Here is an 18,845-nt window from a genome sequence, read left to right on the forward strand (position 1 = left end):
ATCTCAGCAAACGCCCCGCTGTGGTGCCCTGCGATGAATGGGGAAGCTTGGACATGGCAGTGAAAGTGAAGGGGAAAAAAAAACATTCCTCATGATGGAATCAAGGAAAGATATTTACCTGACCTTAATCAAATATATTTTAATGACTAGTTCCATCTGCTCATTCTCCAACAAAAAGGAGTGGAATGGGAGTAAATAAAATGCTCTGTAAATATGGGGGGGACTGAGTTAAGACTGAAATGCCTTGTGACCTGCAGAAATCTTTCCTATGCTGAAACAAAACATCAGTTCCTGAGGAACTGAATCAAGAGGATTAAGACCTAGTTTGTTCTGATGCTACCTATTCCAAAACTTATTTTGGATGTGAGCCACATTCAATAATACAGAAACCTCAGTTCTTGGGAAAGATCCTTTGTACTGGCAGACCTTTTCAGCAGTAGCATTAGATTTGTGAACCTCAGATGATCTGAAGGCATGAATATTAGTAACGTGTTTCACATCTGCAGGTTTTGTTGGTTTTTTTTAACTTGTACTTGAGCAGCAGAACTGCCTGGAGGCTCGTTTTAATTCTGTGATTATTTTGATGCTATATTTTTCTTATGTTGTTGGGAAAGAAATGATGAGAGACTTAATGAATACAACTATAAAAATACTTGGGGGTTTGATTCTCCTGGTTCAGACACATTAAGATTATTCTTCCCCAAAACTCTGAATGCTTTTTGTTCTATAGCTTTATTGTATGGGTGGAATTATTGAATGATGACATGAATGATTCTCGTAAACCTGACAGGAACCGTGACTTGTATAGGCTGAGTTGATTTTATTTTGCTGTTGGGTGACTCTTCAATAGGTCCGGGAGCAAAAATGGAAGTGGAGAAGTTCAAATTGTGCAGTTCTCTGTGAACTGTGACTCTGATTTAAGTTTTTGTCCGTGAAAGCTCTGTAAATTTCAGGCTAATATAATGCACACTTTTATGATCTACATTAAAAATGCAGTAGAGGGCAGTAGTATATAAGTTAGAGGGTTTTTCGGTAATGCTAAATAGCATTTCTATTATAATTTCACCTGAGAGGTCCAGGACTACAGGGAAATGAAGGCCTAAGTTTGATATCCACAAAATGTTTCCTATCCTGAAGCAATTATCCATATGCAGATTCTGCTTTTGGTTATCAAATAGTTGCACAAGATGTTTGGATAGATCATGTGTCTTATACACGTTTCCTGTGAGAAGTAGCAAAAAATCTGGATTTACATTCCATCGAGTTCAGGTGAGGAAACATTTGATCTGTAGCAAAAGCTAGAGACAATTTTACAGAATCACTAGGTTGGAAAAGACCACCAGGATCATAGAGTCCAACCACTCTTATCAACCACTAAACCATGTCCCTGAGCACCTACCTCATCCACCTATCTTTTAAATACCTCCAGGAAATTTTTATATATATATATAAATATCTCCAGGATATTTATAACCTGATGTTTTATTACTTGATAAAATGATTGTGTGTTTTCAAGGTGATGACAGCTCTTGGATGCATGTCTGAGTATGACACAGTAGTAGTGATATGTTTCTGTTTTTCAAAAGCACAAAACAGTGAGGTGCACAAGAAGAAATACTACTTCTATGATTCTCCACCACAGGCCTTGTTAGGTTGGTTACAAACGTATTTAGTTTTTCAGCTAGGTACAGTTTTTGTAAAATTTTTTAAGGTTTAACGTAACCATATTCCTGTTCCATGGAGCAGCCAGAATTTGGAGATAAACCCCTGATCTACTTGAAAAAGCTGCCTTAGACTTAGGTGAGGCTGTTCTGGGGATGTAAGTATTTAGCACCAGTCCCTTAAGAAGCCAGATACATTAATGGAGTAGAGTGAGGTACCGTGTGCTTGCTCCTTTCAGAAAGGTTATTGTAAAGGCCAAGTGCGTTCAGTGTTTTCTGAATGTTTCAGATCAATAGAGGAAACAATTTAATTTGTTACCATTTGTTTGTTTCTATGTCCTGTACTCCAATTAGTAAATTAGGAAATTAAACTGATTTGTCTGGTTTCACTAATCAGTAGAAGGAAGGGACTGGCTCTGATTGACTTCTCAGAAATGTACAAACAGATGACCCATAAAGATTTTATTTTGCAGAGAAGTGGAGAAGTGGCGAGTTGAAACCAGGAAATACTGTATTTTATCTGCTGAAATTAGTCAAGTTGTGATGAATAATAAAAGCTGTAGGTTTAGACCTGACCTTACATCCCATCTGTTTCACCAGAGCACCTCTGAGCTCCAGCTGCGAACCCAGAACCTATTACACCTAAACAGACCGGAAAGCTTTGGCTGCCTTCAGCAAACAGGAATAGAGTATGTTAGTGTCCCATAAGACAGAAAACTGACTGAAGCAGCCTAATGCATGCATGTCACTGAAAGCTGATGAGACTTGTCACTGTTTTACTGATAAGCTGTCAATTATTTTCCTGTTGATTTCCCAATATTGCTGTTATGAATAGTTGCAGAGAAATCACTGTTTTTTCCAAAGCTCTGTATGTGTCACCGATGCGAGCAGTGAATCAACATTGGAGCATGTTTAACTTCACCAGACAACATCCTTTGCAAGGTGCTTGTTTCAAGATGCAGCATCCAGCTTTCCAGCCCTCAGCATGCCACCACCTTTCTCCATGTTACTGGCTGCTCCTAGCTGATGCACAACCTTGTCTTGGCAATAAAGTTAAATATGAAATGCCAAGTAACTCAAAATGGATGTAACAGGTAATTTTCAACCCACTGCATTTGTAGTTTGGGACATAGCTGTAACACTCATTAACTTTTCTAAATAAGGGACCCTATTTCAAAAGGTGTGTGGGAAGCTACGCACAAATGCAGTCAGTAGGAATTTGTATGCTAACCTCCTACATTGCATTAAAATGTCCTGCACCACGGGGATGGTATGTAGGAGTGGGTGGGCAAACTTCAGAACAGAGGAAGGTATTGAATCACTTGAAAAATTCTCCTTGCTCTTTATTTGCATTCAATTACTTGTTCCATTTTTTACCTCCTAAGCGCTCTTACTTCACAAGGTTATTTCAAGCCCTACGTTCTTGATGCAAGCCTGTCTTTATTCCCAGTTCCTCTTCTCTTTAAATTTAACAAGTAAAATTTTACTAGGAGGTTACCAACTCCCAATGCCAGTTCCAAACCTTGCTTGCAGCTGTCAGTTACTATCCAGGATTCATAAAGATGGACAGTTCTGCTGCAGCTGAATTCAAAGACATCCATGTTTCATGGTAGACCAAAAATCACTGCTGTGCCACAGATCACATAAAACAGGAGAGGTAATCATGAGCACAAAGGACTTGCATATTTGAAAGTCAAGCAAAAATGAGAAGGTAAGAGCCAATGCAGAAAATGTAATTAAAGGTGGAAAAATGGACACGGCTTTCTTTTTTTTGTGTTAAAACCAGCTGAAACAACTGGAGCTGGAAAATGTCTAGTTTTGATGGAGAGGGTTGAAATGAGTGCTACAGCAAGGGGTGAGTCTTGAGGTGGTAAATATGACTTAGATTTTATCAGGGAGTATTTGGGAGTATTTCCTATGTATAAGGGCAGGAATACAGTGCAGAGCTTTAAAAATCACACCTTTCTTTTAGAAAAGCAGTAACAAATAATCATCTTCACCAGTGTATGAAAAAGATTGCTTCAGAGAAGCAGCATTATTACAGCCACTTTTGCCTGCTTGTTCCAACCAATCGCTACTCATACTAACTTATAATGCAATTTATATATCACATAGACAGTACAAATTGTAATACAAGGTTTCAGTGGCGCGAAAGACAGCTTTTCTTCTTAGTTCATGCAGGTGTTATAACTGCCCAAAAGTTGGCAACTACATCGTTTATTGCTTTAAAAAGCTGTCCTAACGCAGCAGTGTTTGAATCCTAACATTGCACAGCTATAAAGGGGAAGATAGCTGTGTCTCAAGAATCCTACAGCAACGAAACCACCCGGGATAGCCATTTGGACAGACTGTATTTACACCCTTGACCAAGGACTGCAGTTTTAAGCAGTCACAATCGATTCTAAATTTGTGTGTTTATGCTTTTCTCCTACACAAAATTCAGACCTGAGCTTTACTATATTTAAGTCTCATTAGCTTTACTGTCCGTTCTTCTCACTGAGTTGGACTTGCACCGAAATAACAGGCCAAGTACAGAAGAAAGCATGTCTTGTAATTTTGTTGCTGAATACACTATTGCTGGTAATGGGCAAAAAGTTCTGCCTGAAAGAACTGCGTCTATTCCAGGGACTTATAAGCTGATGCTTTAAAAGTAGCTTGTGGCTTAAATTGCAGTTCTGGAATGGCAGGGTTTCATTACAGATGTTTCCAAAACTAGTAATTACCTACTTAATGAGCTCTTGAATATATTGTTTATATTTATTATTAGATTTACTGGGGAGACTCAATTAGAGTCATTCAAATACAGCTGGGTGCCTGTGGCTGGCTGAAGCAGGCAGTCGATTTGAATGTCCAGTCAGACCCAAATGCCTTTTGACAAAAATCATTGACCACCAAGAAAAGGCAGCTTGAAATTAGGAAAGCTACAGTGAATGCTGCCACTTTCCACCTACCACTACAGAAAGGGAGATTCTCTGCCAGAGGAGAATTTTTTTTTAGTTAATAAACAAATTTCAAGCAATCCCTCAGTTGTTGCTGAGCTCGATGGCTTCTTCAGTGATTTGGGGCGGGAAGGTGCTACCTTCACTAGGAAAACCACTTGCTGATATATTTAGCCCAAGGAGGAGGACTAGATGAAGTTCTGCTCCTAGTCTTTCATTCAGAATTGCTAGGAGCAGGTATGTGAGCCCATGAGCTTTCTAACCCTTAATTTGATGGCAAGCACAGAAATAGTGGGGCACAATATAGTGAGTCCCAAACAAAAACCTGCAAAATAGAAAACAATGAGGAATTCCTGATGTTTTACTCCTAGTTTGCTAATAATAAGTAATGTTTCTGACTCTTCACAAATAAAATCCAGAGAGGCTGAGAGAAATACTTATCTACCTGAAAGGTGATCTGAGGATAAGTTGATTCCTGTAGGAGTAATTATCTGTGAAGTGCCTAATGCTAAATATATTTTTTGTTTAATTTCTTTGTTCAAAATCTTTTTACACAGCCTTTCTGCTCTCCACTTATTTCAGTGCTGCTTTTTCTACCTATTGTACAGTTCTAACCTACAAACATGTCATAAAGACTAGAGTAGCTCCATGGAAACTAAGGTATTCCTTTTCAGACTGACTAGTTTTAGCTCATGTAGCTGCTGGCCAGAAAATTATCTGGCATAGCTAATGCATTGATTAAAACAGGCTGAATACACAGACAATAATGTATTTACAAAGATTGAGGTCTGCTACTTTGCTTTACAAATTATTTTCCATATTTCAGTGCTACTCTTCTGCAGTTGGAAACTAAACCAGGAAAGCTATAGAGTATATTTTTCTCTATTACAGTGGACACACTGAGTACACACACTTACTGCTTTTGCTGCAGAATAGAATGCAAAGTTCTAGAATTCTTAACATTCTAATTTACTCTAGAAGTTAACACAGGACTCCTAAAGTCCTGTGACTGATGACCAAACTCTACCCTTCAGTTTAAGATAAAGTAATTTGCTCTGAAAAAAAAATTTAAAACTACTCCCCCTTCCTGCTCCAGCAAAGCCCCAAAAGACAAAGATGACTCGTAAAGCATCTGAGGGTGACCTGAGCAAACCCACCTGGATCTCTCTCTGAACTCGGACCCAAATTCAGAACATCACATAATATACAGGCTTGTCTCACCTTCAGGAAAATTTGTATCCTTAAGTAATAGCATTACTAGACAAATATCACAGAAGTGAAAAAAAAATTAATTTTTAATTATAGCGTGATCTTGCAGCAAGTTTTGCATTTGGGAGATGTGGGTTCTCAACACTATGCAGTTAACTGCCTGTTAAGCAAATACTTTTGGAATGCCTGCTTACAACACTGCAAAATTCTTTGTATATATCTTTTGTCTCAGGATTTAAACAGAAAGGAGGGAAACTTTCCTTCAACAACAAAGCCACAGAAAGTTCCAAATCAGTATTGGTTTACATACTAAAAGCAGAAAATGTAATTTTTTAAAAATGCTTCAATTAAAGTATGAAAGTAAACTTACATGACAACACATTTAGTCATTGTTAGTGCACTGTGGTAAAGCCCTTTGATATATAGTAATACACTATTTTTGCAGTAAAAATTAAGTGTAGTGTAAAGGAAATCTAGAACAGTGTTGGTTTCTGTACTAATCGTGCCCTCCAGTTAATCTGGGGATGAGGACAATGCTCTCTGTATTCACTGTGTGCATCAGGTGTAAACCCAGATAAAGAATTCTTTTCTTCTGTTAGATAATGAAATTGCTCTGTACCATCTGCTTCACATCACGGCAATGTAAAACCTGTGGAAAGTGCCACATTTAAGAACAGTTATTTTTCATTAATGGCCTCTCTGTAAACAGGTGGGGTTTTGTTCAAACTTCAGTTGTCCTAGATGAGCTGTGACAGCAACCTCATGGTAACAAACATCATTATGGCCTTTGCACTTCGTGGTTTACAAAGCAATCTCTGAAAACACATGTGGAAAATTGATCTTTAACCTACCTGTCAAAGATTTATGACAAAGTGAGGTTAATACAAATACAGCTCTGGTGGGAACTGAAAACCTGCCTAGACCCTCTTGGGCATTATTTATACACCAAAGTGTATTAAAATTATTCATTAAATAGTTTATAAGCTTCCAGTGTTAACAGAAGCATGAAGAAACCTGAAACCTGTAAACTACCATGCTTTTCTTTTTTTCGTTCTGTAGTTTTATTTGTAAGTGCACTGTAGGCAAGTTTGGAGCTTGCAATCACTAAAAATAAAAATAAATGGTTCATTGCTATCAAATTGTTAAGCGGAAAGTATAGCAGACAGATGCTTGAAAAAATGAAAACGTGTATCACAGATCTTAGACTTCATCTTTGTCACAGGCACAGCTGAAGCAGCGTGTTAACATTCACCAGTCTCCATTGCCATAGCAACACCTGCTTGTCAGATCAGGCTGATCTGATGCAGGCACCTCTTTGCAGAAACAATCTGCTAACCCTTCAACATGCATCCCTAACATTCAGTAGGATTTTCCTGTAATTCCTTTCAGAAAGGTGATATTGTTAAACAAGACAAGGTATACATCTGAAGATAATATGTCTGATCTGAATCCGTGCCGCTCGCTCTTTGCTACACCAAAGTTCTGAGTATTTAATGAAGAAGGACACAGAAGCAGATGCTGCAGGCTACAAGTTTTTCATGTAGGAAATAGTAAATGACAGTAATCAGATTTGGATGTCTAGTTAGCATCTATATAATAGTACACAAACAGGAATATTGCCTTGCTCCCTCTGGAGTCAGAGACCCCTGCCCCCTTTTCATCAGACAAAACAGTTTGGTCATTTTAACCTGCAGTCACTCACGAGACACGCAAGCAGCAGCACCACCGTACACTGCTGGATGAAGTGAGGGAGGGGGGCAGAGCTAAGGAATTTGGTCAAATTTACATAAAAAGTTGGCATGAGAAATACTACTTTGTAGCTTTGGATCAGTTATTATTTATTATTACATATGCTAAAATTCTCATCATCACTTGATTAAAAGAAAAAAGGAATAAAAAAAAATAATCCCTCAGTTAATGCCGCACACTTTACCTGGTTCTGCAAATTCATCACACTGAGGATTAGAAAACGCTAAAGTGTAACTACAAGTTATACCCAATAAGGAATTATTTATGCTTTTTGGTTTTATGTTTTTCTACCAAAGTTGGATGGACTCCCTTATTGCAGAGCAAATAGATATTGCTATGGAAATGTTGTCTTACACATACAACTACAGCCTGAAGAATCGCTAGAATCAACTTACATGTACTTGCTTATTCTGGAGTGGTAGAGCAAACTATTCAAAGGACCGGATAATTTATTCCTAATAATTTATGTAATAAAAGAATATACTCTTGCTTCCTGCAGTTAGAATGAGAGTTCAGACTTCTCTCATAGGTAAAAAAAATCCACCTCCTGTAGCATTTTTTTCTAAGCCACTGGTACACATTTGCTAAGAGACACTTACTATTAACACATATTGCATAGAGAATGGCAAACAGCAGGTAACTTGGTAACTGACTCAAAGTGTTTGGTAGGTTCTTTTAACTTTATGTTAAGTAGCACAATTGGCTTTATGTGTATTTTAATTATTATTATAAGGCTTATGATGTGCTTGGACCTACAATGACTTAAACAAATTCCAATGTTTATTCCTATCAGGTGGTTTACAGAGTACCCCAAGTATTGCTTGCTCAGGGCAAAGCTGTATCAAAACCAGATTCTAGTAAGGTAAGAGTAATTCCCCACATCCACTGTTCTCTGTGTCATACTTCAGCCATATCATTTTTATTTTAAATAAGGCACTAGACAGAAGCAGAATTCTTTGTTTTCTAATACCGATCTACATTCCCCTAGCAATGAAGCTACATCACAGGACACGTAAGCTATCTGCAGCAGCTATTCATGTAATTTGGTTGCTACAAGTCTCTATCAATAGAAGCTTCAGTTCTTTTAAAAGCCTGTTCTAACATTTAGTTACAAAGAAAGGAAAAGCCTTATACCCAACTCATACTGCCACAGGAGTACACACAGGTCGTCCCCTCTTGAGCAGATATATAAAACCAATCTCACACTAGTGCCTTGTTCATACCAAAAGAATGCTAGCAGGTCAGCTAAAGCTTGCGGCAAAGGACAACAGTTTCCTTTTCTTGCTAGTTTTCTTTACGACAGTGCAGTTCCTTAAATGATACTGATGATGGGGGAGAAGAGTAAGAGGAGCACTAGTCAGAAGCCACTTAATCCGCTAAATATGCATTAGCGTGACTGCTATCAATCATCGCACTCAGCACTAATGAGATGCAGAGATTTAAGCCTTAATAAAGTCATACATATTGAGATTTTGTAATTTTATTAGATCCTTCTACAGATGTAATACACAGAATATTTCAAAGTGCTGCATGGAGTATGGAACATTTGAACCGTCCAAAGCTGTTACGTATGATCACTTCAAAGGCACATTAATAGTTATTTACTCTACTAAAGTCACCTGTGAAAAAATAATGCACGCTTGTTGCTGCAGCTGCTGAAAAACTACTGTCTGTTTTGCATGGTAAAACTGAGACTCAGTAGAGACAATCTGTTCCTGGGCAGCTGCTGCACTTAGGTGAAAACAGCAGCTTTTTGAAAGAGCTGGAAAAAACGTGGGACTACGTCTGCTCTGCATCCAAGTGAACTCTTTATGAGATGGCTCCAGCACACTCCTGTGTATTTCTTACTACTGCATACTACCAATATGTTTCCCACTATTATATGAAGGAAGAGAGCTGGTATAAAATCTATTTTTGCCCTCTAAGCTTTATTTTATTACTTTCTCACTTGCCAGTTTTGCACCCCAGTATTTGGACCAGGAATGGTTAACAACACTGTGCATCCTCAGTAATGCCAAAACCTCTCATTAGAATTCTAGCTCCATAACCTACTCACTGTAATTATCCTTTAAAGTACCCAATTTAACTCTCTCAGCTAAGTAAAATGACAACAGTTTCTATACCCATCATAGAGGGAACTCTGATTAGATTATGTAGAAAAAAAGCACAATTTTACTGTTTACAAGGCGTGATTCTCTATTAAAGCAACCAGTATGTAGAACTGTACAAAGCTGAAACTGGGTTATCACAACATTTGTAACTCAAGCCGTAACTTATAGATAAGCAAGTTAAATGTAAAACTTTAAAATAGACAGTATTTCAGGTTTGCAACATAATCTACTTCAACAGAATATTTCTTCTCGTACAAAATATGTTTCTAAACCTTTCAAAATATACACCTAGTTATGAAGTTAATGTGTCATTTAGGTCTCCCAGCCTCAGGGTCTGTTGTATTATTTAAACGTATTTCTTCTTTACCATACATGTTTATTTCTGGATAGAAAAGATCCCAGCCAAGTGTCGGGGCTCCTGAAGATACGCACAATATGCCACCCAAGTACCCGCACAATATGTCTGTGTATTTACTCATGCAAAAAATGTGTATGCACACGTACAAATGTAAATTTGATTTCTAGACTTACGTACCTAGGCTGTAATGCAGTAACAGTGTTGTTATGGGAACCAGTTCTCAACAAAAATAGATCACATATGACAGGCTGCACATTTTTGTACTGGTTTTGTACATGTTCTGTCAGGGTGGATAGCAAATGTGCCAAAGCAGAAGGCTAGCTTAAAGGCTTACGTGCCCTGACCTATAATGAGGTTCCATTGATAATTTTGCATTACACTATTTTTTAAGGATTCTACAGAGCACTTCCAGGTGCAGCCTTCCAGGTTTCTCTCATCTTTATATTCTTTACCATTAATTTGTAATTTCCTTTCCTGTTATCATGTCCGCCCTCTTGGTTTTGCTTTCTCCTGAACGTATGCATAATGCTCAGTTGCTCATTCATTCTTCCTGTACATTCTACACCTCTTTTTCTTTCTTACTATGTAATTTTTTTTCAGAACTTCTCAAGTCTTTTTTGTTTATTTTGCAGCCTGCCTTCTCTCATAGTCTTACGCCAGACAAACACAATACCATACACATTCTCTCCAGCAAGGAGGCCTACCAACATATGGAGCCATCACAGTAATATTTGGAATGGTATTTTTTCATTCAACAAAACCAAATGTGTATTTCTTCCACCCATTTCTTCAAAAGACAACATAAGAGATGGACTTACTTCTGTCATGGGAAGAGGCCTCTGGGAATCCTCAAACAAAATGCATCTACGAGAGTTAATTCTGCTCTTCCTTGCTCCATATCTGCGTGGCTGGCAGAGGGGACGTGGCTGCCTGGGAGATCAAATTCCTTCAGTTAATGCTCTATCAATAATAGCAGATAGCATATAGAATTATGTGGAAATCACATAAGGTGATCTACAGAGAAAGTGAAACTAACTATTTGAAGATAAAAACCTGATCCAGGTTTGGGTTGGGATACAGTTACATCATTTGTACGATAGTTGTGTCAATTCAATCTGCAGGTCAGGTGAAAACCAATGTAAAAGTTTGCCCTGGCTATCATCCAAACCCTTAAGCATGCATTTACTGAAGAGTGTAGACATGGCTTTAGCATTCTAAGATTCAAGTTACAAAGCTATTTTTAACATTGTCATTTTTCTAAACAGATCCCACCACTGCTTTTGTTCTATGCAGTGAACGAACTACAGTAAAATTAGGTAACTTTTCATTTGCACTTCCAAAATCCCTCAACAAATCCATTTTGCAGTTTAATTTTTTCCTACTGTGTAGAGTAGGAGATATAATGTTTTCTGTGAACTGAAGTGATAAAACCTTTATGTCCTAGTTCAGCGTTTCAAAAGCTTACATCCCCCAGTTTTGAAACTCAAAAGTACACAGGCAGCAGGTTAATAGTTAAAGACAGTGCCAGTGCAGAGTATTCCAGAAATAACATTTCACCAGTTCCTTTTTTTTATATGTCCATGAAACTTCTATTAAAGACTTCCATAGATCTTGACATAAAAAATGGTATTTTATGACTTATTATGACTTAATATGCATTGAAGAACTCTATAAACAAATAACTTGCATGAATGGCATCTTGCCTTTAGGTATAAAAGCCATATTGCAGAGTATTTAACATTTCAAACTGTTAGTCAGACATTGGCAGTGCCAAGAAAATGTTATCCCAAGTGGAAGGTAATATATTCATCTGAGTTCTACTTTCCAGTTTTCTGATTTCTGCTTGTTCCGTGATTATTTCTCTGCATCAACATTTGCAAGAATTTGTAAGTCAAATATAGAATTTTTAAAGTGCCAGCAGTTCAAGTTCCATCTGGGATCTGAACAGTCAAGCTGAGTTCCTTCTGCTACACAGAATACTTACACCACCACTACCAATAAATATTGTGAAATTAGAATTCTGCAGACAGATTTTCTAATGATCTACAGGGAGAACAGAACAATTTGCTCTTTCACACTCTCATTATAATTCCCATAAAAACTAATTTTGTAAGATACCATTTTTAAATTTCAGAGAATCAGGATTTTAGTCCAATAACCCTGAATGCATGTGCATATTTAATAAATATTAAAAACTTTAAGTGTGACTGGCATGTCTGTATGAATCCCCATGGAATGGGTGTGTAACACCAATGTGGTTGAGTGATAGTCAATCGTATAATTCACTTTTCGGCTTTGCTCTATGAAGCAAATAATAGCTTCTAGGAAATTGCCCCCACAATTGACATGATTGCAAAATTGACTTTTCTATGACTTGTAGACACTCTAATGCATTGATCAGTTCTCAGCTGGTGTAGAAGTGAAACACTACCTTCCCATTATAGGGGCAGTCATTTTGACTGGGTGGAAAGGCAGTCAAGTTTGTGACTGCCACCGAGGTTGGTCAGGGCTACCTTCAGTCTACGATGACGAAAGTTCTAGACTGTATCAATGAAAACTGATGTCCACAGATTCACATCTCTGTGGACACAGGACTACTGGGTATGACATGGTTTATAGAAACCCAGAAGACTCAAGTGTGTACAAAATTTAACATGCAATAAGAGTGGTGCTGTAATTGGCTCATGCCTATACAAACAGGAAAGAGTTCTGAGTTACACTTAATGCTTTCAATTAATTAGTAATTAAAAAGCAAGATCTGCAGCTTTCTAGTCTATTTTCACCAACATTAACTTTCAAAGAAAATAGTGTATTTTATTTTTGTAAGATACCATTTCATCTTTTCCGTGTATTATTTCAACTGCTGCTAACTGGCAAATACAGTGATGCTGAAGTTTGCCATCACAGGAAGATCACTCACTATAAAACACGTTTCCCTTCTTCAAGTAGAAACAAGAGAAAGATATATTTGTCTGACAAGTACTTTAAATAGTTCCCATTTCAGACTAGATGGCTGCCAGACCACAAAACAAGCTGCTTCTATGCTGCTTTGCCTGGAACTATTGAAAACCAAGGCTAATTTAGAAAACTGACACAATACAGAAAATAAAAAACGGAAATGCAAAGAGCTTGGATGCAGTGATTTTTTAAATTTCTCCCTGCTTGTTTTGATCACAAAGAATAGTGTATCTTTATGTAGGCTATTGTGTGAGGAGGGAAAAAAGCCGTACCAGATATTAATAACATCAACTTTGTAAGAGGACTCGAACACCAAAATAGCTTCTAAGTGTGTTCTAAGATGCCAACAACAGCCTGACATACCCAGCTGTGTATCAAAACAGGGAATGTCCATTCAGATTCTTTGAGAAGTATTCAATTTATTTTTTTTATCGGTTGCTTTGAAGGTCAGGCTTACTAAGCAATAAGACATTCCTTTCAAAATACCAAGGCTCTGTTTCATTTTCTTAAAATAACAACTTCTGAAAAATTTTTAATTTATGCATTTTAACAATACTATTTCAACAGCTCAAAGGAATTGGGGTATTTTCAACCTGAAAGTTCTGCTTCAACTTTACTTACACACTGGTGCTGCTCTTAGGACAAAAATGCCAGCTTTTAGAAGCACCCCATACAGAAGACTTTTTCCTCAGAAAAAACACATTTTTAAGCAACATTAAACTTGAATGCAGGGAACTCCACCTCTGTTTGCATATCAGAAGCACAGTAAGTCAAAGCTGTCATGCTCAGCTTATCACAAGGATATTTCATTTCATCATAAAATGTATTCCATGAGCATTCCTTACAAAATCTCTGGGGTTATGAAGTTTCTTCCCTAGCCAGCTGGATGCACTTAGAAGCCCTCAAATACTATTTCTCTCTGTAATTTAACTTCTTTGTATACATAACATGAAGTGTGCACTCTTCCAAGGGACATTGCAAGTATCAACACTACCTGAGGCATAAACATTAAACTGTTGCTGTAGCTGGGAAGAGAGTTTCTGAATAGATTTGTATCCACAGACAATACGGGTTATTGAACAGATGGGAATTATTAAGATAAGGAATTAGTAGAAACAGAGGTAAACGTTGTCTCTTCTCTGTGCTGTATAGCCCCAGTACATTCCTGCACACCTAACGTTTCAGACCCCCTCGAACTCCCACTGTGCTGTTGATGAGGGGGTTTGCAGCGTTGTGCTCCTTTTGGTGAATGTATCACTAGATGGCGTATCACACCATGAAATGTGTCACGAAATGCGAGCAAGCATTGCTTGCACTAGACCAGACCAGTGTTTTCAAAAGATCTTTAAACCACTAGAGTAACGCTTTCATATCAAGCCCCTTCTCTTATTTTCATAAGCCATGCTTCAATGCTGTTTTTTAAGAGTGGCTGATATGTGTAGCTGTATTATATATTAAACATCTATGACATCAGCAGGTGCTAAAATGTAGTTCAATATCCACAGGAGAGCCATCAGTATTAAGTTATGCTTTTCCTTCACAACACTTTGCAAAATAACACTGCTGTGGTTTAGTTTCACCACTGACGCATTCCTGCATAAAAATTTACTTTAATTCATAATTTATAGCATCGAATGTAGTGGCCAAATTTGGAACCTGGAACTGACAGCAACTCAGTCACTTTTTCATATTAAAAAAATTAGCAAGACTATAAAGTTGAGCTGTAGTTCTCCAAAACTCACTTCTTCACAGGCAGCATTGGATCACTTAACAGACAAAATAAACCACAAAGCTCAGGAGCTAAGTAAGCATTATTTTCAACTGATGCCTCAGTCAATAAACATGATCTAAATGTTCATACACATGCTATAGGTAAAGGCATGTGAACAAAAAGAATTATCAATTAAGGAAAACATATATATCATAAACACATTTTCGCACAAACTGTTTTTCACCTTATTGCATGGAAAATATATCAGAAACTATTTGTATTTAATGAAACTGTAATAAACAGATTTTTCCTTGCTTCTTGCAGAACTATAATTAGTTCTAAAGATGTTTCTTATTTAAGAGAAATTTTTTTACACAGGAGCTATTTACATCATGTCTTACTTGTCTTGTTCTTCATTCTAGGTGTCTACAGGGGCTTTTGTCTTTAAAATACAACTGCTGGTAGAATTCCTATATCTTTTTCTGTGAGATATTTAGTTATCAAAGGAAGAATTTACACAAGAATAAAAATAAGCCTTCACCCTACCACACAGCCTTCCTTTTCTAGCTTCTCCACAGTCCCTAGCAGCATCTAGGTCTCATGAATATGGCAAAAAATGACTGTAAAGATAATAATAAACTCTGGTTTAAGGCTGTGTTAGTAATTGCTTTTACTTTTGTGTGAGTAGTCCTTAATTATTTTCAAGCTTGTCTTGCTCTCTAGACTGGACTGCTGCGCTGAACAGTGCAGATAAGGAAGAGAGATGAGGGTCCAGCTGAACACCATACAGAGCTGAAACACTGGTCCAACAAACAAGGGATCAATAGGCTTGGAAAGGTCAGCAGTCATGGACTACAAAACCAGGAACATCTACCTCGAACACTGCTATATTTTACTGCATTGTGCCCTTCACACAGTTCACACTTCAGTACACTGTACCTTTAGCTCTGCAATGCAGGGCACATTTAGATACTTAAACAATTGTCTGCATAAACAAATGTTACGATCAGACATATCAAACAAAATGTTACCTATCAGAGCTATTAAGTGCACTTATTAAATAAAGATATGGATCTCAATAAACACAGTGATTCCCCCCACCCAGTTATCGAGTGATGGAAATCTCTTAACTTATTGGTCTTTTCTCTCTTTTACTTTCTCTCTTCACAGAGCCAAGATCCCAGTCCCAAAAGTACAAATTTATTCGTGCAGTTGTACTCCCCACGTCATGGCTGTGCACTGGAAGCGTTAATTTTTAACACTAACCCTCTCTAATGACAATGGATCCTTATAAATGGATCCTTTACTGCTCAAAGCTTGGAGCTATCTAGGCAACCAGTATATTTTATTCACAAGGCAACTACTAAGTGTATTTTTAGATCTCTAAATAGATATCTATGATTCACCTAGGTATTATATTTTTGGTGTATGGTTGCACAAAACCCTTTAAATTAGACCTGTATTTCATATGCTTTGTAACAGCTTGAAAACATTTAAGCAGGAAACTATCCACCAGAGTATTTTTAAACTACACTAAAATCTGATGCATGACTCCTGTAATAAATGCAGAATAATCTTTGAGTAAGAATTGGCATGCAATTCCTTTAAACTCTGCCCCTAAGAATAGAAAAGAGAGGCTCTTCTTTCAAAATGGGATATAAAGCAAGATCTTGTAGGCCAGTAATTCAGTCAGTGGAAAATGATGCTTACAGTTGCCTAAAGGCAAGGAAATGAGAGTTAGGATATGTGGAAAAACGAATTTTTTGCTGGAAAAGAAAAATAATTTCTAGCACTCAATTTTATCTAAACTGAGACCAAAACATAAAACATTTTAAATGACAATGCAGTTTAAGACAGAGAAGTTATATGGTTGCCATGGCTGCCTTCAAATGTCTTGATATGCTTTCCTTTCTTTTTATTTAATCTTAACTCTAAACTAACTTTGAATTTATCTCTGCTACTGCCATATCAGCTGTCTTCAGAAGTCTGTTCCATTGCTTAATCTCTTAAACTGGTGAAGCCAGACAACCTTGGTATAATAAATGTCACTGTTCAACATTTCAATTCAACATTTTACATGTTAAAAACAGGACTGGAAAAGAGTACTTTAACATCCAGTTCCTTTGCAATGCAAAAATAACTGTGGTTAAACACCTACTGCCTTACTAGTTTTCTTAGCATGATTTGCCCTCTGTCTGGGTAGATATTCAGCCTGGAATAAGACTCTCTAGCTGTACAACATGGTTTTCTCCACTAGCATAGGAAAAAAAAAACCCATGGTGTTCTAAGCACAGTCAGGCAACCACCATGCTAACCATAGCTATTTTGGTAGCAACAGCACCTTACAAAGATGTGGGCTCCAGAAAGACAATGTGGAACTGTTTCACTCAAGGAGGTCAAATTGTCAAAAATAGCTTTCCCTCAAACACAGGGGTTGAGCTTGTAGTCGTATCTCAAAATCACAGGCAGTTTTGCATTGCAAACAACTTTGTGGCAAACCAAAAATACAGGCTTTTTTTTTTCCCCTTCCCAATACACACAGGCTGATTTATGTTGTCCTTTTGGTAGGAGGAAGTTTCCTCTGTCTTTAAAATAAAACAATCCCTTACTGAAACATGTTGGTTAAATGCGAAATGACAAAACGGTGCCTGTGGCTATAACCAGCACCATCCCATGGATTCTGCTGTTTTTAAAGAAAGATCCTGGCTTACACTACCCAACAAAATTACACTTTTATTCAGACTGTTCAGTATTCACTATTTTTCCCCTATAACCTAAGGGGCAAAATGGGAGTTGGAAGACTGGCCAGCTTCTTCACGAGCAACCAATGCTAACAAATTATTAACGAAAGAGCCATGTTCACTGTTGTGTTGTCACACTGTTAGGCTGCTTTTAACATCCTCTATATAGAAATCATGTTTTAATTGTAGCATTATGTCCTGGGATTGAGTATAAGAAATTGAATTCAAATAATAAGCATTAGGGAGCTCTACTCTACTCTTAGTCAGCATCCAGTTATGCATGCCTGTGTCAGTTGACAATTTTCAGTTGGTTGGAGAAGACTTCATTTTACTTGTGTTATTCTAGTTAGTGATTGTGTCAAATTTGTAAGCAGAAAATCTAAGGATGCAAAAGGCTTCAGAGATAACAACATAGCCCTGGTCTAATGACATACTCCTGTACTACAGGACTCCAGTCTAGGCTTTGAGGAAAACCACCATGAACTGTTCTAAGGTCACTGCAGTATCATACAGTAACACAACCATATGCGCAAACTTTAAATAGAGAAGAACAAAGAAAATGAAACCCAATAACCAGACTGAAAACCCACTCTTTCAAAGATCACTGAAGTTGTGGGCTTTGTACTTTACCATTTCAAGCCCAGGTTTTCAGCCTTCTGTGAGCAATCAAAGTACACAATTACAGGGAGAGGTTTTTCAAAGAAGTCAGCAGTTTCCATTTAGGATAAGAAAAGGAGGTAACTAAGTTTCCTAAAATGGTGATCAACCAGCAAGTTCCAATCAGTTTATGAATTTTTAAAATATCACTGTTTAATTTCAGGGTCTGTACGAACTAAGCTCTTGTGAAATATGATCCTCGGAGCAGTGTGGAGAAAAGCTGTTTGAAAAGAATTTTCCTTTAAAACATAGCTGTAAAAGACTAGAACTACTCCAAGCAAGTTGTCATCTAATCTGTTACTACAGCCACAGGATTGGAAGGACTGTGCTGCAGCACTACCTGATTTACAGCAACAGAAGTCTGAAAGATTTGCCAACACAAAAGCAGAGAATTGTGGCATGCCAGTTAGGTGCTCTCATTAGCTTTGCATTCTGGGTACGCTAGGTAGCTAAAGACCTCATGGATTTATCCTGACAATACTGATTGCTGCCTTTCATTGTGAAAGGTTTATTTCTTCTTAAAAGCCTGAGTGTATAAATCAGTAAAGAGCAAAATCTGGAATGATGATCACAGTGCAAAGCTGATTAATAAGGAAATAAAAGATGATGTACATGTTTGGACTAGGAATCTGTTCACAGTAGCAGATAGAATACCTTTCAATGAATAAACCCCAAATATCCCAAACTGACACTCGCACATCGTCCATTCTTTGCACAATAGAATCAAATGAACCTTCATTTCAAAATGTTA

The sequence above is a fragment of the Phaenicophaeus curvirostris genome, chromosome 14, assembly GCF_032191515.1.
Source record: "Phaenicophaeus curvirostris isolate KB17595 chromosome 14, BPBGC_Pcur_1.0, whole genome shotgun sequence".
Classification (NCBI taxonomy): Eukaryota; Metazoa; Chordata; class Aves; order Cuculiformes; family Cuculidae; genus Phaenicophaeus; species Phaenicophaeus curvirostris.